Below are 23,012 nucleotides of genomic sequence, written 5' to 3'. Positions count from 1 at the left end.
GTATTCCCAGGGACATCCCTGGTAACACTGTGCTCCCAAAAAGGACACCAAATGGTCATTTTCAGTACAAGCCTTCTCAGAATTGATATAAAAAGCTCACTTCAACATAAAACCATACAGAAATGTTTACATGGGGGGAACTGGAGGGATTTGCCTCTTGATTTGGTCTCCAGTGGACATAGTGTGACCATACTGTGCCTATGCCTGTTTTCCTCCCCACATTAACTCTGAAAGGCTGAAATCACTCAAATCCGAACGGGCACAATTCAGCTCCTATAAGCCTGGCAAGAATAAGCAGCCCTGCAGAAAATAGTAATGGCTCTTCATGCTTTCACCTATTTATAAATTGGGCATAAAATCTCTGGTGGGATGTGAGAAACAGAGGGAAATACAGCCTGGGATCATGGAGCTTACTCCATGAGTGAGAAGAGCCAGGAGGCCTTGCAGAGAAAGCCTGCTGGCTTCTCTTGTGGGCCCCTTCCCATGCTAGGGAAGAAGAGTAATATGATGAGCTGGAAAGTTTCTGCATTATGAGCCAAAGGATGTAAGTGCAGGAACATCCCAAACTCACAGTTTGAGCAATATATATGTGCACAGCTATATATATATGTATACACATACTATTTTGGTAGTTAAATCAACCCCTGTATACTAAAGCCTCTTATGTGTATATTAAACCTTATACTGAGAATCTCAAAGGATCAGATTCCTCAGGATTGCTGTAAGATTTGTGGATCCTTATCTTCATGGAGGATCAACTTGCGATAAATACATGTGAGATTTTCACATAATAAAAATCCAGATGGATTGTGTTGTTATCTAGCGTAAGTGCTTGACCTCAGCACTTGCTATGGCTAAAACCTACAAGGCAGTATTGTATTTAGAAAGCATGCCTTAGGTTTTGCTGTTCCAAGTTGGTAAACAAAACTGACTGGAGAGACATGCGAGTCTTGGTGAGCTAAAATGATGCTCACGGACAAAGTAGGCATCCAAGACTGAGAGTATTATCCTAGGTAAAATTTCAGCTGAAACAAAGTTGGTGTTAAATGTAGTTATCTCAAATGAAAGAATATAACCTACTGAAATTGCATTCGAATATTTATCTGATCCCTAGAACTAGTTTGATTCTTTTTAGCTTCAAAATTTATTGGCACATCAAACTAGTACTATTCATTTCTGTATACCTTTTTGAAGACAGAGGTCATTTACTGTCTTTGCATACCACCTGATGTGAACTTCGGTTAGTTTGCTGGACATGAGTTTTATAACACAAACAGCCAAACTTTGTAATGTTGACTGAACAGACACATACCTCCCTTTGTATCTTATTAAATCTCACTAATTTTCTGTGCTTTAGTTTAATTCTCTTACTTTTTTTTTTGTTGGTTTTTTTTTTGTTTGTTTTTTTTTTTCTTGAAGAGAAAACAATGACCTGGGGAAAGCACTGACATCCAGCACTTTCTGTGGCACTGTTAAACACCATGTTGTGTTTCTCTTTAAAGCAAGACAGGCATACATGGAGAGAGAACAGCAGTGAAAAGGCACAGCCCCAGTTCTAATGTGCACCGCGTATGAGCTGGAAATCCATCCATAATCAGGAAAAGATTTGTGCGAGCTCCCATCTACTCCCAAACCTAGAGAGCTTTTCAAGCTGGCTCCCAAGTAATTTCCCTTTTGCAGGGGCACTGCAGCAATTGCAGATACTTCCAGGAGGTGGCAGGAATATTTTTTGCAGAGAAGGAGGAGAGAGAAGGATGAAAAGGAGGAAAGAATACACCTGGCAGCATCAATCTGAAAAGCCTTTTACTCTTCCCATGCTGAGGTGGGTGCAGCTGTCTTCACATGTTGGCCTCTGCGGGACATCCCTGGTCCGAATCACAGAATCATAGAATGGCTAGGGTTGGAAAGGACCTTAAGCATTCTATATATCGCTATTTTCTAAAGAGGGGATATAAAATAGTTTGGTCCCCATTTGGCAATGAGTAGACAAGCCAAGAGGGTGAAAGGGAGAGAATCTTCCACTCTGCACACATTTAGTTAAATGCTATCAGTAGCGCGACACACAAAAGCCTTCAATAGTCTATCCTCTCTGGGAAGTTACTGGTCATATACTGCTTACTGGCAACGTCGAATTATGTCGGAAATACTTCTGATGGGAAAAAAAAAGCAGTGTTTAAGCAGAAAGGGAACCTGGTTCTGAGGCTGTTCTATAGGAGACAGGTGGTGAAGGGCTTAACAAGGTGTGGTGCAACGCCCTCATGGGCATAATGGGCTACTGAGGAAGGTGATGGGCTGCTGTTGGGGGTGATTAGGCTATCAAGTGGATGCCTGACGGCCTTCAATGCTGCCTAAGCCAGGTGGAAGAGGGAGTGGTGTTGTTTCATGGTTCTGTTCTGCCCATGGACAGCCAGACCAGGGCTCTCATTATCCCTCTTTTAAATACCCAGATGTAAGGAAGTGCTTCCCTGCACCATTCAGGGCAGCAGCACCAGGTAGTTTGGGATTTGAACTTCGCTGTCAGAGGATAAGAACATGACTTCACTTTGTAGACAAGTTTGTTGGCTCCTCTATCCTCCCCAAAGCAGGGATGCCTCTTTGGTAAGTTTTGCACCTGAAGCTACATTGGATGATACTCTGTGAAACTAAGCTTAATGAATTACCTGTTGGCTATGTTTCCATAGGAGCTCAATTAATTATTAGTTTGCTTTGGGTTTTAGCATTAGCACGAGTGAGTTTGTCAACAGCCATTCCCAATCTGTATTTCTGTTGCTTCAATGAACCACGCTATTCATGAATCTGTAACCATGGAAGCTCTTACTGAGTGTGACTGTATTATTGTGTTGAATTGGTTGTGACTAGAAATGAAGCCTGGCTGTCCCCAGCCCCTCTGATCTCTTGAAGAGTGACTGAAACTCTAACGTTTATTTTCTGCTCGATTCCTATACTCAACATAATGTATTACCCCATTCCCTAAAGTACAAAGGAAGGCTGGAGGATTTCTGAGCAGATCTGGATTCTCAAATGTCTTTGCTCTTCCTACTTCAATCTATGGGTCTCATAAAGGTGACTGCATGTATTGTTATCTCCAGGTATCCCAAGATGGACAGGTGACCTGAAAATCCTGTCCTCCAAAAGCATTCTTTTGTGCTTTGAACTTAGAGGGACCCAACTCTATTGTTAGTATTATTGTCATTACCCCTTAGTAGCATCAGGTGTTGCTGTGGAGGATCAGCTTTGTTGTACATGCACTACAAAACCAAACCATTTTTCAGGGCCTCATTCTCACAGCTGTACCCTCTAAGCATGTAACCTGAGTGCTGCTGAAGCACTGGGGTTTGTAGGGTGTCCTCTGAACTCAGCCTCTTGAGACAAGCTGGCATTACAGCAGCAGGGATATTTTCTCAAGGAAAGACTTCTCTATTCAGAAATTGATTTTTGACACACTTTAGTGGGACATTATTGAAACCATTTGTAAAATTGCTGTGCTGTATTCATATTGTATCATGCAGGAATTGGAGCAGTAGTGTGGAAATGAACCATTTCAATCTCAGTTAATATGAATTGTTTCAGTCTTATTAAAACACTTTAAGAAGGTCAAAGGAAAATATTGTTGCAATATTTTGCAACAGGGAAGATTTGCCTTTGAGATCACATATAAGTGTGATCATTCCCCAAACAACATGCTCTAAAAAGCCTCACAATAAAGAACCATTCTGCAGGGTAAAGTTAGTAGTCTGAATTTGGAGTTGTTTGACCTAAGAATTTTCCTGCATATACAGCATCTTAGGAATCTCAGTAAACTATCAGGAAATACTTGCTGACCATCATGAGGTCCTAATGGTGGTTCTCCATCCCCTGGAAGCTCCTCTAGGTTCATTTTCACTGGGTTTAGTGACCACTGTGTAAGTTATTTGGGCTGAGGCTGCACCCTTGATGTGCATTGACTAGGATTCTGAGCCCCAAATTTCATTTCTACCTGTGTGTGCCTATGTATTTGTGCAAAGCCAGAGGTCTGTCAGCAGACCAAAGCATTTGTGGGTTAGTTTCAAAGTATGTGGGTGGTCTAAGGGGACCAATGTGAGCAGTAGATCTGATGGGGTAGTTCCATACTGAGACCCTGCTGTCAGCATCTTTCAAAGCAGGTGTGTTGTGCATGCTAGGTGTGATCTGTAGAGACTCTCTTAGAAAACCAAGTTTCTGCTTGAAGTGTTGATATATCAAAAAAGCTTTAAAGCCTTGAGGTGGACTTGGATTCCAATCTCTTGTCACTTTAAAGGAAAACAGCCTGAATTAAATCAAGGAGAGGTGGAAAATGTCTATTACACACTTGTCTTGGGGTAATGTAACTGCATTTTGTGCTCATCTCTCAGGGCAGATGTGTATTTTAGCTCCTGGTTTTCCTCAGCATTTGCTTTTCAGGTGTCTAGAAGCTCTGGAAAAGGTATCAGCTGCTGAGACAATTCATGTTCCTGTCTTAAAAATGCTGGAGAAAATGTGCCTACCTTTGGGACCAAGAAAGGGAGTGAGGAAATGGAGACACACCAGTCTAAGAAGCTTTCTGTATGCCACGCTGATGGGCTGTTGTCCTTTGTTCAGAGCACAGTTCGCATACCTTCAGACCCTGAGACAGAAAACATGTGAATGGTCTCCATCTGAAGCATGGGCCAACTCATCCCTGTATTAGGAAGGCCACTGCTTTTCTGTGATCCTGTTGTGCAAACTTTCATCACACAGATATCTTCAGGTTGTGTCTTCTGCCCCTCAGTTTTAGACTGACTGCCAAGGCCAATCACTGACCTTTTTCTTATCCGTTTTTAAACCTTCCTATAGTAAAACTCATCACTTATTGAAAATGTAAGCGTTTTATTTTCTACTTTCTCTTCCTTCATTAATCCCCTTTGTCTTTCACCCTCATTTGTAATACAGGGGAATAAGAAAACATCTCTCATTATTTAGCATTAATATTAGTGTTAGGTTTCTATGTGTTCTTTTGCAGAAGTTACCAGAACCTCCTTCAAAAGACCAGTATGTATCTGTAACCAGGGTTTGCATTTCTAGATCATTAACAAACATGGATTTATGAAATTCTGTCAGTTTGTTTCTTTATCACCGAGAAGGAGAAACAGACACCCCTTCTGCTGTCATCTCCTTTGAAAGCATTTAATACTTTCTCTTCATAGTTCCTCTGCAATTCATGCCAAGAAAATATTCCTGCAAGGTCAGGTCTGCTGGGGAGGCCAAATGAAATGTTGGACCTCAGTGGTATTATGAGATCATCTGGACAGGTAATATTGGCCTTGGGAAAGAGCCTTCCTCCTTGAATTCATAGAGCTGGCTGCAGCCAGCTTGTTTTTTTTAGGAAATAAAACAGTCTTTGAAGGGCCTTATCTACAACTAACACTCGGTAGCTTAAGCCTAAGAGACCCTGGGCTACTATATCTAGTTTTTCCTTTCTCCTGCCTAGCTTCTGACAGCACCTAACCTTGTTGTATTGGCTTTCTTTCTCTAGGAAGTGGGAGAAATGGCAAGCTTTGCCTTAGAAGGCAAAGAGGACCAAAATATGCCACAGAACTATAGGCAGAACTGTTGCAGCAACTGCAGCAGGTTTCTTCTTCTGGTCTCTGCACCTATCTGTAACCACAGTTATTTGTCACCAGAAGACCCAAGGCTGGATATAAAGATCTTTTTTTCCCCCTGTGTTCTTGCTTTAGTCTCCCAGACTAAAAACACCCCAAGCAATCTGATAAACAAGGAAAAAGCTGACATGATGACCAAGTCACAGAAAGCTTGCATAGGTCACCTGATTATCACACCTTGCTCTGTGACTGCTGAGGAGAGAACAGCTGAAATGCATTTCATTGAGATTTCATCCAGAAACAAGGGAAAGCCCTAAATTTGCTCAGAAAACACCTGAGCTGCCCAGTGTTAAGGAGTCATTCAAGGCTGGGCACAAGTGTGGGGATTGATGAGATTGCTTTGGGCTCCAGGCAGTCTTTCAGTGTAATGCTAAAGCTTGTTTCTTCATCAGAAGAGCAGTTTAGAAAGGAGTATCCTGCTTTATTAATTCTGTGAAGAGTTGCGCCTGCCTGAGCTAAGTGTGGAAACTACATGGAAATATCCATTCAAGTCTTGACTGTGAAGGAATGAATTAGTGAGCTAATGTCTTTTTGTGGTCCTTGCCCAGCTCTCTCAGCCCGTCTTCACAGGAGGAAAAAGTTTGTGGGGATGCTGTATGGGTCTGTTTATGTTTTTCTGAGTGGGTCTTCCAGTTAATGCTCCTTTGAGGTGAATGAAGCATTTCACATCTTTCCTAGCATTTTTTCCTTGCTCTGTAGGTCAAACCAGCCACCAAACTCATCTTGGCCTGTTGCTTTGAGGGTTGTGGTTTTGCTGTGTTGTCAGAGAAGGAGCTTGTTTTGCTGCAGGCAGGGTAAAGGGCAGCCTTAGAGGAAAGCCAGCCTCAGATGCTGCTGTGTTGTTTCATGTTTAATTAATGTGACTTTGGTTTGTATTTTTGAAAGAAAGCTTTGGGTTTTTTTTGCTTTGGTGCTGCATTTGTTGGGGTCTCCTTAAACCCGCTTGTTCCCCATAGGCGATTACAGCTGCTTGGGTACCTCTTTACATGGTGGTTTGAGAACAGTGCTGGCCCTTCTGGAGTAGAGGGAGGTTTGTGCAGGCACTCTTTTCCTTGTCCTCCTCTTATGAAGGGCTGTGAGAACCTCTGTAGTGTCTGTGCCACCGGCACATCCTGCTGCTGCCAGGCAAAGCAGCCCCTGCAGACCTCAAAGTGCAGGAGGAAGGTTGCTATTTCTCCTTGGAACAAGCACTCCCATGCAGCCTTAAGGGAGTAGGGGAAGGTATTCCCACTGTTTTTTTTCTTCCCATTTAAGGTAGTGGGGATCATACTTTCTGAAGCATACTGGAATTGGTAAAATAAAGCTGGCCTTCTGAAGAAACTTGCATTTATTTGAGTGAGTGTTTTTTTTTTTTCTCTCTGATTGTGTGGGTGTGTATATATGCTGGGAAAGGCAATAATGTTTACTGGAATTGTACTACAAATGGTTGGTAACTTCCAATTCGCTACACGATAAATATCATAATTGATACTACAATATGTTAACATTCAAAGCATAAGCTTCTCTTTCATATGGATTTATTTTCATGCATGAATAGTGTGGAAGGTTTTGAAGACATCTTCATTCAAAGACTAGGACATCTTTGAATCTTCTGTATGAAGAGGATGATAAGACCTCTTTTATGAATAGGTGGATATTACTGGGCTTTTGTATATAGAAATAAATGATAGAAATTGTTAAAAGCATTTTTTTAAGTCTGCAGAGCTGGGTTGAACAACTTGCATCTATGTTAAATCTTGGGAACTGGTCAGCAAATCTCAGTGCTTTCACTTCTGTCTGAGCAGGTAATATTAGACTTGTGGTAAATGATGGAAACTATCTGGTCCATTGAAGTTTAGACCAGGTGATCCTTGAGATACTTTCTAACCTGGTATTCTATGATTGTGATTCTGTTGTCATATTGCAGAACATGGAGGGGAATCCTTCCTTTTAAGCTGTAATATAACTTGCAGAAAAAATAGGATTTTAGCCATATGTGAGGTTATGGGATAAAATCAATGAGCTCAGGAAGGAGGGATTACAGCAGTGTTATATCTGCCTCTGTCAAACAACTGGTTTTAGACATGGATTTTAAATGTTCCTTTGCAGTATGTTTTTATACTTGGACTCTTGGGTTCAGATACTCAGATTTTATTTTGGTGATGTATTTCTATCAAAATAGGTAGACATTTAGCACCAAAGTAAGGCTGAGATGAATGTCGTGCTTTAGGACTCCATTTATTTTGTGTGTAGAGCCATGGGTTCTGATCCGTCATAGCAACTCTTGTGGGGGCTTTCTGGCTCATAACTGTTTTTTGAGGGACAATTTGGTATAAATTTTGCTCCCTCTTAAACTAGAGATAGATTTGCATAGAGAATCCTGGGGGCATTTTACAGATTTTTAAACTCATTGTTAGTTATGTTAACAAGCAAATAGCCTTTCTATGTATGTATTGCTTTTTAACACAGTAGCCCTCATTTCCTGGCCAGGAAGGTCTCTTGCAGTTTTATTTCCTCAGGTTAAGACAGTGTTTGAGGAATAGTTTACCTATAGATGACTTTTTCTTTCCTTTTCCAGTTTTCCTGGTATTTTGTTTGCAGCTTGTGGAGATCTGAGGTTTATGGCTGTGTGTTTGTCTGTGCTCTGCAGGTGGTGGGGGATATGTTTTGGTGGGGGTGGTTTTGATTTTGTTGTTCTAAAGGCAGAACTGTTTCTTTAAGTCTGAACTCAATTACCTATTGAGGGGGTTTGCTGATTTTAATAGTAAAATGGGATTAGGCAGGGTTTCACAAAGAAAGTAACTCTTTTCCATATTCTGGCTTTGTGCCTTCATAGAATGTGAACATGTAAAGTCCTTTGAGATTGTTCTCTTTTTATAGAGAAGTAGATGCTTAATGTTACCTCTGGCTTTGGGAGGATTTTCATATATCCAATCTGTGCTCAAGTATTAATTGCACATCTCTTCTCAGATTCAAATCACCCAGTTTGCACAAACCTAGATGTTATTTCTATGTTCCCTACTGGAAAAATAACCTTACACATAGGCTGTTGGATCAGTTAGTTTCACGGCCTGAGGCTTTGGGGTTTATTTTTGTATGGTATCAGAATAAAGCCAATATGCCTTCCAGACTAGTGATCTCTGCTGCTTCGTTGTTCTCCTCAGTGATTTCTATTACCTGTTTATAGATAACACACTTGCTTGGAGGGTCAAGTAGAGGGAGAAAGCATTTTATGTCATTTAGCATCAAAAGATGGCACATGTGGTGGGACTAGCAGGATCCTGGGTACCTGGAAACCTTTCTAAGTGCCTCTTTTTCAGGGACAACGCCTCGTTAGCACTATGCATCCCACCCAGGTGTTTTAAGATGAAAGCTGCCTCCAGAGGTTAGGCTGCAGGTGGCAGCAACAATCTTTCCCTGCGGCAGCTGGAAATGCTGCAGCGGCCCTCGCTGATGCCTGCGCATAATTCAGCTCCTCGCTAAACCAGCTCAGTGGTAAAACAGAAAACTGTAAGCAAAGAGTGCAAAGATTGTCGTCTAACCACTGAGATGTGGGGACACTTCATTTTCCACTCCCTTTTCTCCTCCTTAGGAGGAGAGGGTGGGGGAGTTTCTGCGTTGCACAGTACCAGGCATACGTGAGAAATCACATTTATGTGGAGTGATTGGTCTGGCTGGGCTTGCCTGAATCCTCTGTTGAGCAACTACAGGCTTTTTGTGCTTTTGGGTGTGTATATTTTTCTCTTCCTGCTCCTTCTGTGCTTCACTCTGATAGCAGGGAGCTGTTATGTCATGATACCAGTAACTAAAAAGCAGCAACATCTTTCTATTCATTATTATTCCAGGCAGAGAGATGGACCTCAGAGCTCTGGGGTTTTGAATGCTTAGTACATGAACTTTCTGGATGAGAGAGTTATCGCTTCCCAGAACTCCTGGTTCTGGCTGTTGTACCTGCCCATACATGATATGGGTTGCAGTAGTTTACCTGCAAGTGTTGCTTGGATCACATCTGTGCAGTCTTTGTGTGTTACTTCCTGCAGCTCTTGAATGTCAGTGCTGTCTCTCAGAGAACCATCTCTATGCTGCTTGGGGGATTTGCCCTCCAGGAGGGGAGACTCTATCTGTAGATGTGTTAGGTTTTGGAAGCTGTTTGGAGCTAAATGTTGCAGATGTTGTCCCATAGCTGGGCTCATATTAGCAGACATGCTGTTTCTGTCTCTGTTGAAGAGCTGAGGGAGTTCCATTAGTGTGTTGCATGAATTTTCTGGCTTGCCTCAGGATGGGATGGAGGCATAGATACCATGCGTGCTCCAGCCGGTGACATCTAGTCCAGGGAATGATGTCATCTGACCCATCCCTTTGGCAGAAGGTTGCCAACACCAAAGGAGAAGGGAAGATGTGCTGGGGAACTGCTGCCTTCAAGAGGCCCTCAACTGAGACGCAGCTCCTGCACCAAAATGCCTAGACTGATACACAGTAATGAGATACCACCTGCAAGGACACTGAGGTTATACCTCTCTTCATCTGTGTCACCTTATAGAATCACTTAGGTTGGAAAAGACCTTGAAAATCTCAGAGTCCAAGTCTTAACCTAACACTGTCAAGTCCACCACTAAACTGTGCCCCAAAACACCACATCTACATGTCTCTTAAATACCTCCAGGGATGGTAACCACTTCCATGAGCACCCTCTTCCAACGATTCATAACTGTTTTGGTGAAGGTATTTTCCTGATATCCAATCTAAACCTCTCCTGCTACAGCTGTAGGCCATTTTCTCTTGTCCTATTGCTATTGCCTTGTTGGACAGCCCTTGAAGTCCAGAACTGGTGCAGATGTGAAGTGCTCAGATCCATGTTGGGACTAATACTCTTATTCATGTTGATTGTATCTCAGATGATAAGATTCTGTTGCTTGCTCATATGCAACCAGTTGCACAATTGGCCCTTTAGCACAAGCTGTGGGAATACTGTCTATGATACAGTAAGTTGTTGTGGCAATAGTTAACACAGTGTGCAAACAGCAGTGGTATGTGCAAACCAAGTGCTGGAGAATTACAGAAAATGCATGGAATAGTTTGGCACCCTCTTGATAAGAAGAATATGGTAAATGTAAAGACTCTGTGGTGGTTAGGGGGAGAAGGCCAACAAAGCCTCTGTATGCTTAGTGATTGAAGTGAGCATAGAGAAGTTAAATTCTTCTAGTGCCCTGCAAGCTAACAGTGGCCCAGAAGGTGCATAGTTGTTCTAGCTGTCCCAGTGCATAAAATCACACAGGACATTCCTGAGAGACAGAGGAATGCAAAGCATGCAGGTGTATGATAATTGCTTGTTTCAAAGTGAGATGCCTGGTAAAGGCAGCTTAGGTCACACTTCTACATCCAGAAACCTGCAGAAATGGCTGCAGTCACCTTAGGCTGTGCTTGAAAGTCCAGCATCTAATGATGGTCATGAGCTGATGCCATCCCCTCATGAATGAAGGGCAGTGCTACCCTGTAGCTGCTACTGTGCTGTATGGGTCAGTGTAGGGCAAAAGTATGTCCTATAGGAGGACAAGAGGGAGAGAGAAGCCTGTGGTCACCGTTCCTCCTTCCCTCATGGTCTGCCACAGGTCAGCCAAGGGAGGGGTAATTCTCTGCAAAGCCATTTGAAGTGCTTAAAGGAAACTGATTACTTCCCAGTTCAGAGCTGGGCGCTCCTCTGCTCATAGGAGCTGTGCTTGGAGGCATTTTAATACATTTTATTTGTTTCTGCACCAAATGAAGATTTGCTAACACAGGTGCTAATCATGACTCTTAAGTGATTGCACCAGATTGTTTTATAACAAAAACCCCTGGGGAGAAAAATACAAGGATTTTCTGCTGACATTTTTGCAAACTCTTCCTTTTTGCTGCTTTTCTGTTGAGCTGACTTTTCATTTCAGACCTTTCTTTAACTTCTTTGAGAAGTTTAGGAGCATTCCAAAAGGACTTTTTCAATTTTGAAGCAGATACTGTAGTCAAGCCAGAATAGGTTTCTCTTTGCTCTCTTCTTCTTGACTCCAACTTTCACAATGTGTAAATCAATCAAAGGAAAAGTATTGTTTGTCTGCTGGACTTCTCATCTAGCAGCTCTTGGGTAGGGTAAAGCAATTGGATTTGTGACCTCTTGGTTCTGAATGCCTGGTTGACAACTCTTTTTTTTTTTCCCTTTGATGAGGGGGATGACAAAATCCTGAACTTGTCCCTGTTTTGGTTGTGAATTGGCTCAGAAAGATGTCTGTCTGTCTTTGCACTGATGCATGTTTGACATCTCTAATTCCAGCAGCAATGGGTTAGTAGTCAGTGAGCAGGTGGAAATGCTGGAGCAGAATGATCAATAGCCATTAACTCCAGAAACAGGGTGGTTTGTGAGGCATTAAAGTATATTTTCTTGTGTTTGAGCAGTCTGATGGCACAACACTAATTACTGTTTATGCATCTTGAGGCACTTCTGTTTCTTCTGTCACCCTTACAGCAACACTGAATGCTTGCAATGTAAAACATAAAGCAACATATACATGGGCTTCCAGAAGTCTAGCCCTTTTTATAGGGCTGCCACACTGGAGAGTGGTGGGTTCAACTGCAGCATCTATTCTAATGCCTCTTTAGCAAAACCTTTTTGCTGTGTGAGTCTTTCAGCACCAGCTACTGAGGATGGCTTGTTTCTTTCCCATCTTTACCTTTCAGTTGTGATGAGTGACCTCCAGAGCTGTAGCAGTGCTGTTGTTAGCAGCATGAAGAAGTAATGCTATGGCACAGTAGAACGTAAGTATGCAGAGCTTCAGTAATGCAGCATGGGTATTAGCTAACTAGATGAATACATAAATGGGTGAATTCATCCTGCTCTGCCAGATTATCCAAATGGGTATTGGTCCTGGTTCTGGCTGGGATAGAGTATATTTTCTACCTAGTAGCTGGTACAGTACTGTGCTTTGGGTTTAGTGGGAGAGTAATGATGAGAACATGCTGGTGTCTTAGTTGTTGTTTAGTAGTACTTGCCTGATCAAGTGCTTGTCAGTCTCTCATGCTCTGCCAGTGAGGAGGGGCACAAGAAGCCAGGAGGGAGCATAGCCAGGGCAGTTGATTCAAACTAGCTAGAGGGATATTCCATACCACGGTAGGTCATATGCAGTATATAAACGGGGGGGGGGGGGGGGGGGGGGGGGGGGGGGGGGGGGGGGGGCGACGGACTGGCCAGGAGGTGCCAATTGCTGTGATGGGCTGGGTATCAGTCATAGGGTTTTTTTGCCTGGCCTTTTTAGTTTAGGGTTGTGATGTTTTTATTAATTTTTTTAATTATTATTCTTTCGTATTCTGCAGAATAAGGATTACAGGACAGGAACTGGCAAAACCCTGAGCCTTTCTAGTGGGGTATACTGGCAGACAGTTGCAGACTGCTGAAGGGATTGTGAGTAAATAGACAAATTGCTGGTGGCATAATTTCTTGGAAATAAACCTAGCAAATTAGACTTGTTAAAGCAACTGCTGAAATGGCTAATGCCATTGAATTGTCAAAATAGAGAACTGCAAAGATCCTTGGTTCATTTACATATCACCAAAGCAAAAATAATGGAAAAATAATGAGCAATTATTGTCCCTGGCTCTCCCCATTCATTATTGGAAGTAAAGACATTTATCAATATGGAATTAGGTTGGCAAGATATGCATGTGACATAATTATATTGGTCAGTCAAAACTAGAGGAGATGATGAGGGATTTTGGAAGCACCCATTAGAGGATGGCAAATGGGCAGCACCACTAATATTCACTGTTGCAAGAAATCAGGCATCAGAAGGAGCAGTCAGGGCTACTGAAATGTTTTAGCAAGGGCTAGGTCACTTAGAAGGGCAAGAGTTGTATTTCTGAAGGGGAAAAATGAGATTTGGTTCATGTAGAGGACAAATTGTAGTGTAAAATATTAGGACTGTGTCTGGGTTTGGTATGTACTGGTCTTGCTGATGTATCATGGTGCCTGCCAGCTTCTGGCAGATGTTGAGCATCCTGTTTACTCCGTAAGCCCTTCAAAAGCTGCTGCAGTTAGGAGACCCCTCCTGAAGTATACCAAGTACATTATCACCCAGACTATGGAATACACTGGATTGGAGAACATCTTTTCTTTTAGAAGCCATAGAGTGAGGATTTGGAGACTGCTTTTCATCCCCTCCCATCTTTGTGTTTGATGCCAGAAGACCATAATTTGTATTAGAATAAGGCTGCTGAAATTTGGGCTCTGTGTGTCTGCAGGCTGTCTCTGAACTGAAGGTGTAATAGCCCTGCAGGCAGGAGAGGCTTCTGTGCCTTGGCTTCCAGTAGGAATGGTTCATCTGACCTTTAAACCCACCTGCCACTGCCTTTATGGTGATTACTGCTGGAGCCAGTAAGGCAATTCACAGGGCTGAGCACAGTTTGACTAGCACAATCCCTAGCTCTGCAATGAGGTTTGACAGATGCTATCAGTGTATCTCCCCATAAATAAATATGTAATTGGACTGCGTGCTACACTTTCACATCCTGAGGAGGGAATTCTGACACGCCTGTCCTTTCATCTCTCGCATCCCTCAGCAGCTGTGAAAAAGCCTCTGACCTCGGATGCTCATTTTTATCATTTCATTTCAGCAGGAGTTGGTGCCTGTGGAGTTTTGTTACTCTGTGTTATGAAGGAGGAGGAAAGCAGCAGGCATTTTGTTTAAATTCTTAATTGCAGGCACTGCAGGATTATGGAAATGTCAAGAGGGAAGTGACAGGGAAGACCTGACAAGCACACAGGGCTTTGTTGAGTCACTGCTTTCTCTTTCCCATCAGGGTCGTGGGTGGGTTCTGAGTCGAATGGATCTTATGTGCTCACTGACCACCCATATGCCAGACTGGTCTCTGTGGTGTGCAGTCTGATGAGTTTAACAGGCCTTGCTCAAGACAAGCCAACGGTTAACAAGAAAGAACTAGCTTGCACCAGCAGAGCTGAAAGGAGTGCCAGAGCAGAGATTTGATCCCCCTTTAAATGTATACTGATGGAGCCAGTGCTGGATGCTGGCAAAGCACTGTGCTGTGCCACATTTCATACAGTTTGCTTCTCTTGCTCTGTGGGCTCTGAAGCAGGAGAAATTCAGAAGGCTCATTTCCAGCTTGTCTGCCTTGCTCTGATTTAGAGTGTTTTACTATTCTATTCCTCCTTCTTTTTTCCTGTTTGACTTCTGCACAAGGCTTTTTTCCCTCATCTTGGGAATCTAGAGCATGGAAGCTTTGTGGGCATGCACTGAGATTGTACTTGAGTTGCTGCCTTCCCTAGACTGTGGAAGAGGAGCCTCTGCACCACTTGGCTTGCCACTCTGAAGAGGGGCAGACGAATTATACTGCTGCTGCTGCTGTGGACTCCCCGGGTGCCAGAGTCTAAGAAGTGGTACACATGGGATTCAAGCTTAGAGCTGCTGCAGTAACGGGAAATTCCTTTAGTCCTTGGGGGGCTGTTGTCCTGCCTGTTATGAGCAATCCTCTCTAAAGCATATCTAGCTGCTGTGCTTGATGTTCCAGTTGCTTGTCAGCATTGAAAGACAGGGACATGAGAAACTTTTGTGCACCTAATTGGACTTCATCTCCCAGAGTTGTCTTCAGTAGGTCAGTTATGTCAGCTAGTAAAGCTGAATGGAGAAGCAGAAAAAATGCAGTGGGAGGTCACTGTGCTATCCATGTGGTCTAAGTAGCAGGTTCATCTTGGTTCTGACTGAGCTATAGGAATGAGAGCTGCAAGAGAAGTGCCTCCTGGTGTGAAGGATGGTGTTGTGCCACTGATCTGGACCATGCCAGGGGTCTGTGCATGCAGTGTCATATACTGAAGTCTCCCACAGATCCTCATTTCTGTGTTTATGGTGATATAAACTGGTGCCCATTTCCAGTGTGTGTTTGCTAATGTAAAGATAAGTAGCGAGATGCTCTCATTCCTCTGCTGTTTTCACAGCCAAGTGGTCTGCCAATAGCTGACAGACATTTCGTGAGTCTGAATGGGCTGTGTTAAGCCTGACAGTGAATTAGGAGAGACTGTCTTAGTTGGCAGCTACATCTCTTCAGTGTTTTTGGGGCCAGAAAGGAGAAAAGAGGGAGATAGAAACATTTGTTGCCTAAGAGAGAAGACAGTGGGTGAGGGTCAAAATGTGTGGCTGCTATCAGGGTAGAAAAGGGAGATGACAGAGAAGGGTTTGCAGAGGAATAAGGTGTCCGTAAAGGGCATACTGGGAGGGTGCCAGACATTTGCAGAAAATGGGTAAGTGGGACCTGGAGCATTGCTGTGCCGGCTCTAATTGTGTCACCTCTTCACAAAGGCCACGCTGCTTGATGATATTATTATATCACTTAATATTGAGCCCTCAGTTAGGGCATCCCTGATTTTTGTAACCTGAGTCATTTTGCAAGTCTGTTTGCATGTGTTTTAATAACCTTTGGGAGCATTGTAGGAGAATTCTTGTAGCTGTACTTCTGAAACTGGTCAGTGTAGGAAGGTAGCCACCATGGACACTGGGGACTTATGCTGTGATCTGGGATCACTATGAGACCTCTTGGAGGACAAGGAGTGTGAAAGGAGTTTGGTGCCTGATTCCTGGGTGCTTTGCTGGTTCTAGTGTGGATGAGGCACATGCCAACTGGACTCTCTGGCTCTGGGCCTACCTGGGTCACAGGGAAGGCTCCAGTGGAAGGGCTAAGACTGAAAGAGACACCACACAGAATTACATGCAAGGGCTATTTGCAGTAACAGACTCCAGGCACCCAACACTGGCTCTTCTGATGTCAAGATGAAGCTGGGGCAGAAACAGCCTTGTTTTGCTGTCAGCTTTGATCTTGAGGCTGTGAGGAGGGGTGGCTAGAGGTCACAACTGGAGGGCATTAAACATTTTCCCACTAACATGAGTGGAATTTGGCTTAGACCTTAAACATGGTGCTTTTGCTGTCTGACCTTGCTTATTTTCATGGTTGCTGGGGAGGGTTCCTGCCTATTGAGGCTGTTTTGCTGCCTTTTTGCTTGCTAAAGAGGTGTTTTTCTTTGGTAGGGTATTAGAAAGGTGTTGGTGACATTTTGAGCTAAACTTTGCTGTTTCAGCAGCCAGCAATGAAGGTGATGCCAGGCAATTGTTCCATAAGCAGCAGAACTAATGAGCCACTGGATTTGTATCCTACTTTCTTAACCTCTGCCTCTCCCTTCATAATATTAGCTCTTCCCACATGACCACTGGGTTCCTCTTTCCTTCCTCCGTGTCCTTTAACTACTTGGCAGTCATGAGCTGGTACTCGCTGTGGCAGGTTGCTTCATATGGGCTGATGCTGAGAGGCCTGCTTGCCATGAAAAGCAGGTATTCTTTTTCAGCTCACATGACAGCTGAGGCACTAATTTGGCTCTGTCTCTTCCCATTTTCAGCATATTTTTTTCCCTAGGATTTCTCGGTATTTAATTATCTCTGAACCTTCTGTCAGTCTGAGGGAAAATTAAGTTCCTAGAAGTGGGAATCTGATGGTCAGATGGACGAGCAGTTGTACAGACAGCATGAAAGAAGCTTCTGCAGAATAAATTCCTTTCCTAGAAAAGCCTACATGGTATCCTTTGTCCCTGTAACCTGTATGGAAAGCCAGATACTGCCATGCTGCTGACTGCTGTGGCTTAGACAGGAATAGCCAAGGTATAAACAGAAATAGAGCAAAGAACTGAGCAAGGTGAACAGGATATGAGGACAGCAGACATGCTTGGGAGAAAAGATGAGATGTTTGGGATATTCTAAGCAGTTATCTTGTACAGAAGGAGTTCTTCCTCAGTTTGCCAGAGAAACTGTCCCACCAGTATCACGTACTTCAGGGCATGCCATCCCTTCCCATAAGGTTAAGATAAGATCTAAGCAGGAGATCAAATAAAGCCACTGTGAGGGCTCAGGAATGAGTGGATGATATACTGCTTATGTCTTTGTCCCTATCAAATGTTGTTCTTACTGGGATGCAATCCGAAGTCAGAGCAGGACTTTTCCCTGCACTGTGCCCTTGTAATCTGCAACCCCTTGCATTAATTTCTCAGCCCAAGTGTTGATGTTCAACTCTTTCATCAGCAGTGCTGCAGCCTCTGCACTGCCTCATGAGGCAGATGCGAGTTAAGTGAAATCCAACTTGTGATCCTCTCTAGGGCACAAGGTTTTGCTGTGGTTTGGCTCAGTGTCCCCTTGCCCTCTAACAGCAGGCTATGTTTGTCTTGCACCGTGGCCTGTAACCCATTCTGTTGTATGGACTCATTTTGGTACAGTTGGGATTCAGACACTCAATACTGTGTCTGTTACTGTGTATCTCAATGTGACTCAAGCCGCTGAGGAAGAAGTGGTAAAGAAGCAGGGGTTGCATTGTGCCTGTGAAAATACATTTAAAGTCAGTATCCTGAAAGGGCCCAAAATTTATTGTGCTGCTGTTGTCATTTCCCATTCACTGGCCTGACTGAATAAAGGAGTGCTGCACAGAGCTCTGCATAACTTGTTTGACTTTAAGAGTTAGTAAATGATAGATGTCTGTATCCTTGGATGAGGATAATCCAATTGTACAGTCTGGCTGGATTTCTGCTGCTCTCTGAAAAAGGACTAGAGGAGTGAAATATTTGCTTTTGGTACTTCTCACAAGTGGAGATGACAGAGCGTGGGAAAATAAAAGCTAGTCCTGGTAGGCAAGGGTTTCAGGGGAAGAGAACTGGGGGAAATCTAATCTGCTTTCTGGTAGAGAAGGGCATAAAGGGGCTTGGCAAGAAAAGAGCCACTCTCTTGGTTTCTCAGAGGAGTAAAATGAAGGCAGCATATTCAATGAACATAACTCCACAGTTGTCAATGCAGTCAGGTCTGTTTATGCCAGTTGGTCAATTTGACCCAGTGCTTTGATTAAAAAAAAAATTCCCAAACATTTCAATAAGAAAAAGTTATGAAAAAACTTGTGCTTTGGGTGAAGAGCACCCAATTCTGGAGTCATTTGTAACAGCTGAAAGGATTAAACGTCATCAGGGAAACAAAGAAGAGAGAATCTGTAATTAAATGCTTAGCCCAGCCAAATCAGTATGGCATTGCCAGGTTGAATAACGTATAGAGGAAGCATTCCAAGATCTAAGCGTAACTTTCAATTTTTTCCATTAAGTGAATCTATATTAATACAAAACAAGATTCCTGGGTGATTTTCAGTGTACTCTGGATTTGTTAGCATTTTGATGATACTGCAACTCAAAAGCTTCAGTTGAGATCAGTGCCAGCTTGTGCTTGGAGTTATGCAAACACATAAAAGATCTGATATCTGCCAGAAAGAGCAAACAGGAGAGCAAGCAAAACCAGTGAAATGTCTACCAACCCCTGGTTGTGACAGAATTGTGTCTGGAAATCCCTGGCCAGGGCATTCTCCTTGTTACCAGCCTTGCCTGTGCAACTTTGCACAGATTTGTTTAAGAATTGGGAACAGACGTAAGATTTCTTTTTTTAATTAATGTTATTGACTAAACATATGCTGTTCTTTTACATTGTGATATCAAAGAATATGAGAAATGAATGATCAAATTCATCTTATAGCAATCAAAATGGTGTAAAAAGGTCATTAATTTAACTTGGTTGTATGTTATGATTGTGGGAAGACTGTTTTTTGTCCAAATATGGAGGCTTAGCCCAAGATTTGAACTCTAATCAAGCTTACTTATTAGTAGAGGCATTCTCAGTGACAGTTGTCAATTAACCTCAAGATTAGAAATTCAGGATAACTGGAATCACTGCCTAAGCTCATGTCAAAGTCAAAATAATACTCCATAGTATTGAAAGAAACCTTCATCAAATTTTACATGTGTGCGAATAGCCACATCCACATGCTCCAAGCCCCCAATGTACCTGCTACATTCTTAAACTATTTTCCAGTTCTTTTGAAACTTCATTGCTTTGGCAGCTAAATAGTAGTATTAACCTTCAGAGCTTTCTGTCCCACTTAAGCTAATCGAGGCAGCAGCAACTGCTTTTTAGATTGTTGATTCTTCTGTCTCTAAATAGGTTATTTTTCCTGCCTCTCCCCCCAGCTCTAATTGTGTTTGTGGTACCAGGCCTTGAAAATATTTAAGTTTTACCCGGTCTTTCATTTTGCTTCTGCTGTAGCTGGAAAGCACATGCTTGGCTTTTAGAATTGGAGACGATGAGTGTCTTGCAGTTAGAAAGGGATTGCAGTTTGCCTCCCTTTCTCTTCTTCCACCACCTTCCTACACAGACTGCTAAAGATGCAGGGTAGATGAAATGCTGAATATCAGTGATTAAGTTTGGTAAACCTGCAACTCTTGCTGTCACTTGCTCTTTGATAGGCAAGCAAAGTTATTCCTTGTTCTAATTTTAGTAAAATTGGTTAATAAAATTATGCACAGACTGAACATGAGACTCAAACTATCATTATACTAAAGTAGTGCTTTGTGAAAAAATTGCTTGGAAATGTGCAAAAATCAGAAGCTTCTTGACATGAATCTATGAACAGGAAAAGGAATCTAGAACTGCACAAGCCTGACTAACGGGCTGTCAATAACATTTAGCTTTGGGCCTTGGCAAAAGAGCCTGAAGCAAGGGAGCGTGGGAGGCGGTATATCCTGAAGAGGATACTGTCCTTCATACTAAAGGCCACCTTACTGAGCACTGTGCTGCTAAAACAACTGTCTGACTCTCAGGTATCTGCTCTGCCTTGTTAAAGACAATGTTGTGTTAAATAAGGGTTAGGTAAGCCTAAAATTACTTTAGAAGATGACCCTTGTGTTCCCAGGAAGGGTGAATTCTTGATGTAGAAAACCTATCTCCCTTTAAATATATGCAGTACTCCTTTAAAGGAAGGATGGCTTTCACTTCCAGTACATTAAAAGAACCATTTAGGTGTGATTTGTGTGAAAGCTTCTGCCAGAGGTACTGGTCAACAACTGGTCAGGCATAAGGAAGTCAGCTTGAGATGGCTACAGTTTTAATGTAGGCATCAAGACTTTGTGCATCTCAGCCATGGCTGAGAGCTTGCTATGTGTGTTGGGTGAAGGTGTGCTGGTGGCTTTGGGCACTCAGCCAGAAAGAGGAGAGTATCTGTACACCCAGTGCCTATGATGAAGGCGCATGACATCATTAAGACATACACTTTATTTTAGTGACCTCTGGGTTACAAGGAGAATTTTAATAGGCTTTGGGTTACATCTCAAGAATTCTGTAACATTTTCAGGTTAATAATGCTGACATGTCTTATCACTCCTTCTCTATCAGAGCTATAATGGGGAAAACCCAGCATATTGTTAGGAGTTTTAAAACTGCCTTGAAATCTGTCAAGGGAGATAAACTATCTTTTATATCAGAAAATAGCTTCCCTTTTGCTATCTTATGGAACAACACACAGCTTCAAAAAAAAGATGCTCCTGCCTAGCAGCTTACTAGGAAAAGGGTTCACTCAGACTCCCAGGGTGAAAGGGATGAGAACTGAGGGGGCTTTTGTGCACCACTTGAAGAGGGGAGACTCTGATTTCAAGTAAATGGGATTTCAGGTGAGTGAAAAGATTTCTCTAGAAGGACAACTTAATGCACACTATTGGTACATTCCATAGCAGCATCCTACCTTGCACTCGGTGAAGTGCCATCTACAATGGGAGATGAGATGCTCTGAAGATGAGGTTGTAAAGAAGTTCCATGAATCAGGAGATATATGGTTCTGCTCATACTCATCATAGTGAAAGAGTGGAACTGAACAGTCTGTTTTGCTGGAAATCACAGTATTGCACAAAGATCTGGACAATATTTTTATATGGGCTAGACTGAGATATGGCATTGTGGTGGTTTGGAGAATGCTGCTTTTTGAGTGCTTGAAATTATTTCTGCAAATGAAGCATTTCCTTCCAGGAAATCATTTTGCAATGAAATCCAAAATATTCCATCTGCAAAAATATCTGAGATGTTAACAGAATCTGTATCTAAATTACTTGTCTTAAATGTGTGGCTTTATTGAGTGAAGGCAAATGAAGCTGTAACAAAAACATTTAGAGAAAGGCATTCTTGGGATGGGAACACTTCTGATAGTGGTGACAAGCAACCAGATGTTTGAAATCACTAAAGAGTGTGAGATTTCCAGCTGGTAGTCCTGTCAGGCACTGCAGGTGCCAGCTCAGACAGACCAATCTGAAAAATTGCTGCTTCTTGCAGTTGAGACTGCATCTCACACACCACCACTCTGGATTCCTGTGTCAGCTCGGGGACCATCCTGGAAGATGAAGCTCTTCTGCAAGGCTCAGTATTTGAGGGAGAAAGGCAAGCAAAGCAAACAGCAATTTCTGGCAAGAGGTCCCCTTGTAAAAGACATAAATGAAAAGATTTTGGAGCTAAGGTGTTTTAATCCAAACACATCCCACTCCAGAAAACTGAAACCGAAATCAGAAAGTAGACCTTGGCTCACAGAATATAATTTTGTCAGAAACCGAATTTTCCTGTTGAAAGGCGTTATGCTAATGAACATATCTACTTCATTCACACAGTGAAAGGCATTTCCTTGGCTTCTATTCATTACCCAGAGTTCCTCTGGGAAATGCCACACTCACTCCAGCTCCCTGCTTACTGCAGTTTTTACCATGGCACAGATTGTATTTGGAGACAGGTTTGGAGTCACCTTTTTTCATCAACAGCCATCCCCTTCCTGCTAAAGAAGAGGGGGCAACAGGACACTTTTTGGACTGCTTAGTTCTGTGATTGTAAGAGTTAAAATACTGCTGCTCCTCAGCATTTTCTGTGTAATGCCTCTGAGATCCTCTGCTTCAGTGTTGGTGAGGACCTGGTCCTCTTAATAGCACACATATTGCATTGGCAGTACAGGATGCTTGTCTGAGGAGATAGCTGCACATGGAGAAGGAAAGTTCAGCAAGATCTTGGTGGCTGTGGGAAGACTGTGGGGTGCTGGAATTTTGTCTCTGGATCTGATCTTGCTGTAGGCTGGGACCTGTTCCTGGGAGTCTTCAAAAGATAAAGGTGCTGTTGTCCCATGTTCAGCTGCTTCATGTGAATAGGTGCTTGCTTCATGAGCAGGATTAGAACTTCAGATGGACCCTCAAGGCAGTCCATTATCACTTGCAACCTGAGATTTTTCTCATTCATTCCAGTTTTCCCTGGGGAGCATTCCCAATTTAACCTCTGCTGGTTTTCTATCATGATCCTACTTCCCACTAGAGACTCTCTTCTGACCCTTGATGGGATACAGCCCACTCCCTTCTGGGAATCACTCTTCTGGGTGTATGGACTCATACCTTCAGCCTACGGTCCTCTTGGAGACCTTTCTTCTGTTTCCTACCCAGCTGGAAATAGGAATCTGACAGTCTGCCCCCATTCCCAGTGGCTTTCTTTTAGCTTGTTGGCAGAG

General features: G+C 42.9%; 1 long non-coding RNA gene across 2 annotated transcripts in view; it reads left to right on the top strand.

Moving 5' to 3' along the window:
- The first annotated feature begins 2,480 nt into the window (after window positions 1–2,480).
- Window positions 2,481–23,012, top strand: part of LOC130609809 (uncharacterized) — a 157,757-nt gene continuing 137,225 nt past the window's right edge. For both annotated transcript variants that reach the window (XR_008974877.1, XR_008974876.1), the window contains exon 1: window positions 2,481–2,598. This is a non-coding gene — a long non-coding RNA (uncharacterized LOC130609809). The remainder of the gene's footprint in view (window positions 2,599–23,012) is intronic.

The sequence above is a fragment of the Pezoporus wallicus genome, unplaced genomic scaffold, assembly GCF_028554395.1.
Source record: "Pezoporus wallicus isolate ANWC-B61680 ecotype Strahan unplaced genomic scaffold, APGP_CSIRO_Pwel_v1 contig_593, whole genome shotgun sequence".
In the NCBI taxonomy this organism is placed as follows: Eukaryota; Metazoa; Chordata; class Aves; order Psittaciformes; family Psittacidae; genus Pezoporus; species Pezoporus wallicus.
Note: the sequence above shows the minus strand (reverse complement) of the source record. Positions and strands in the feature narration are given on the sequence as shown.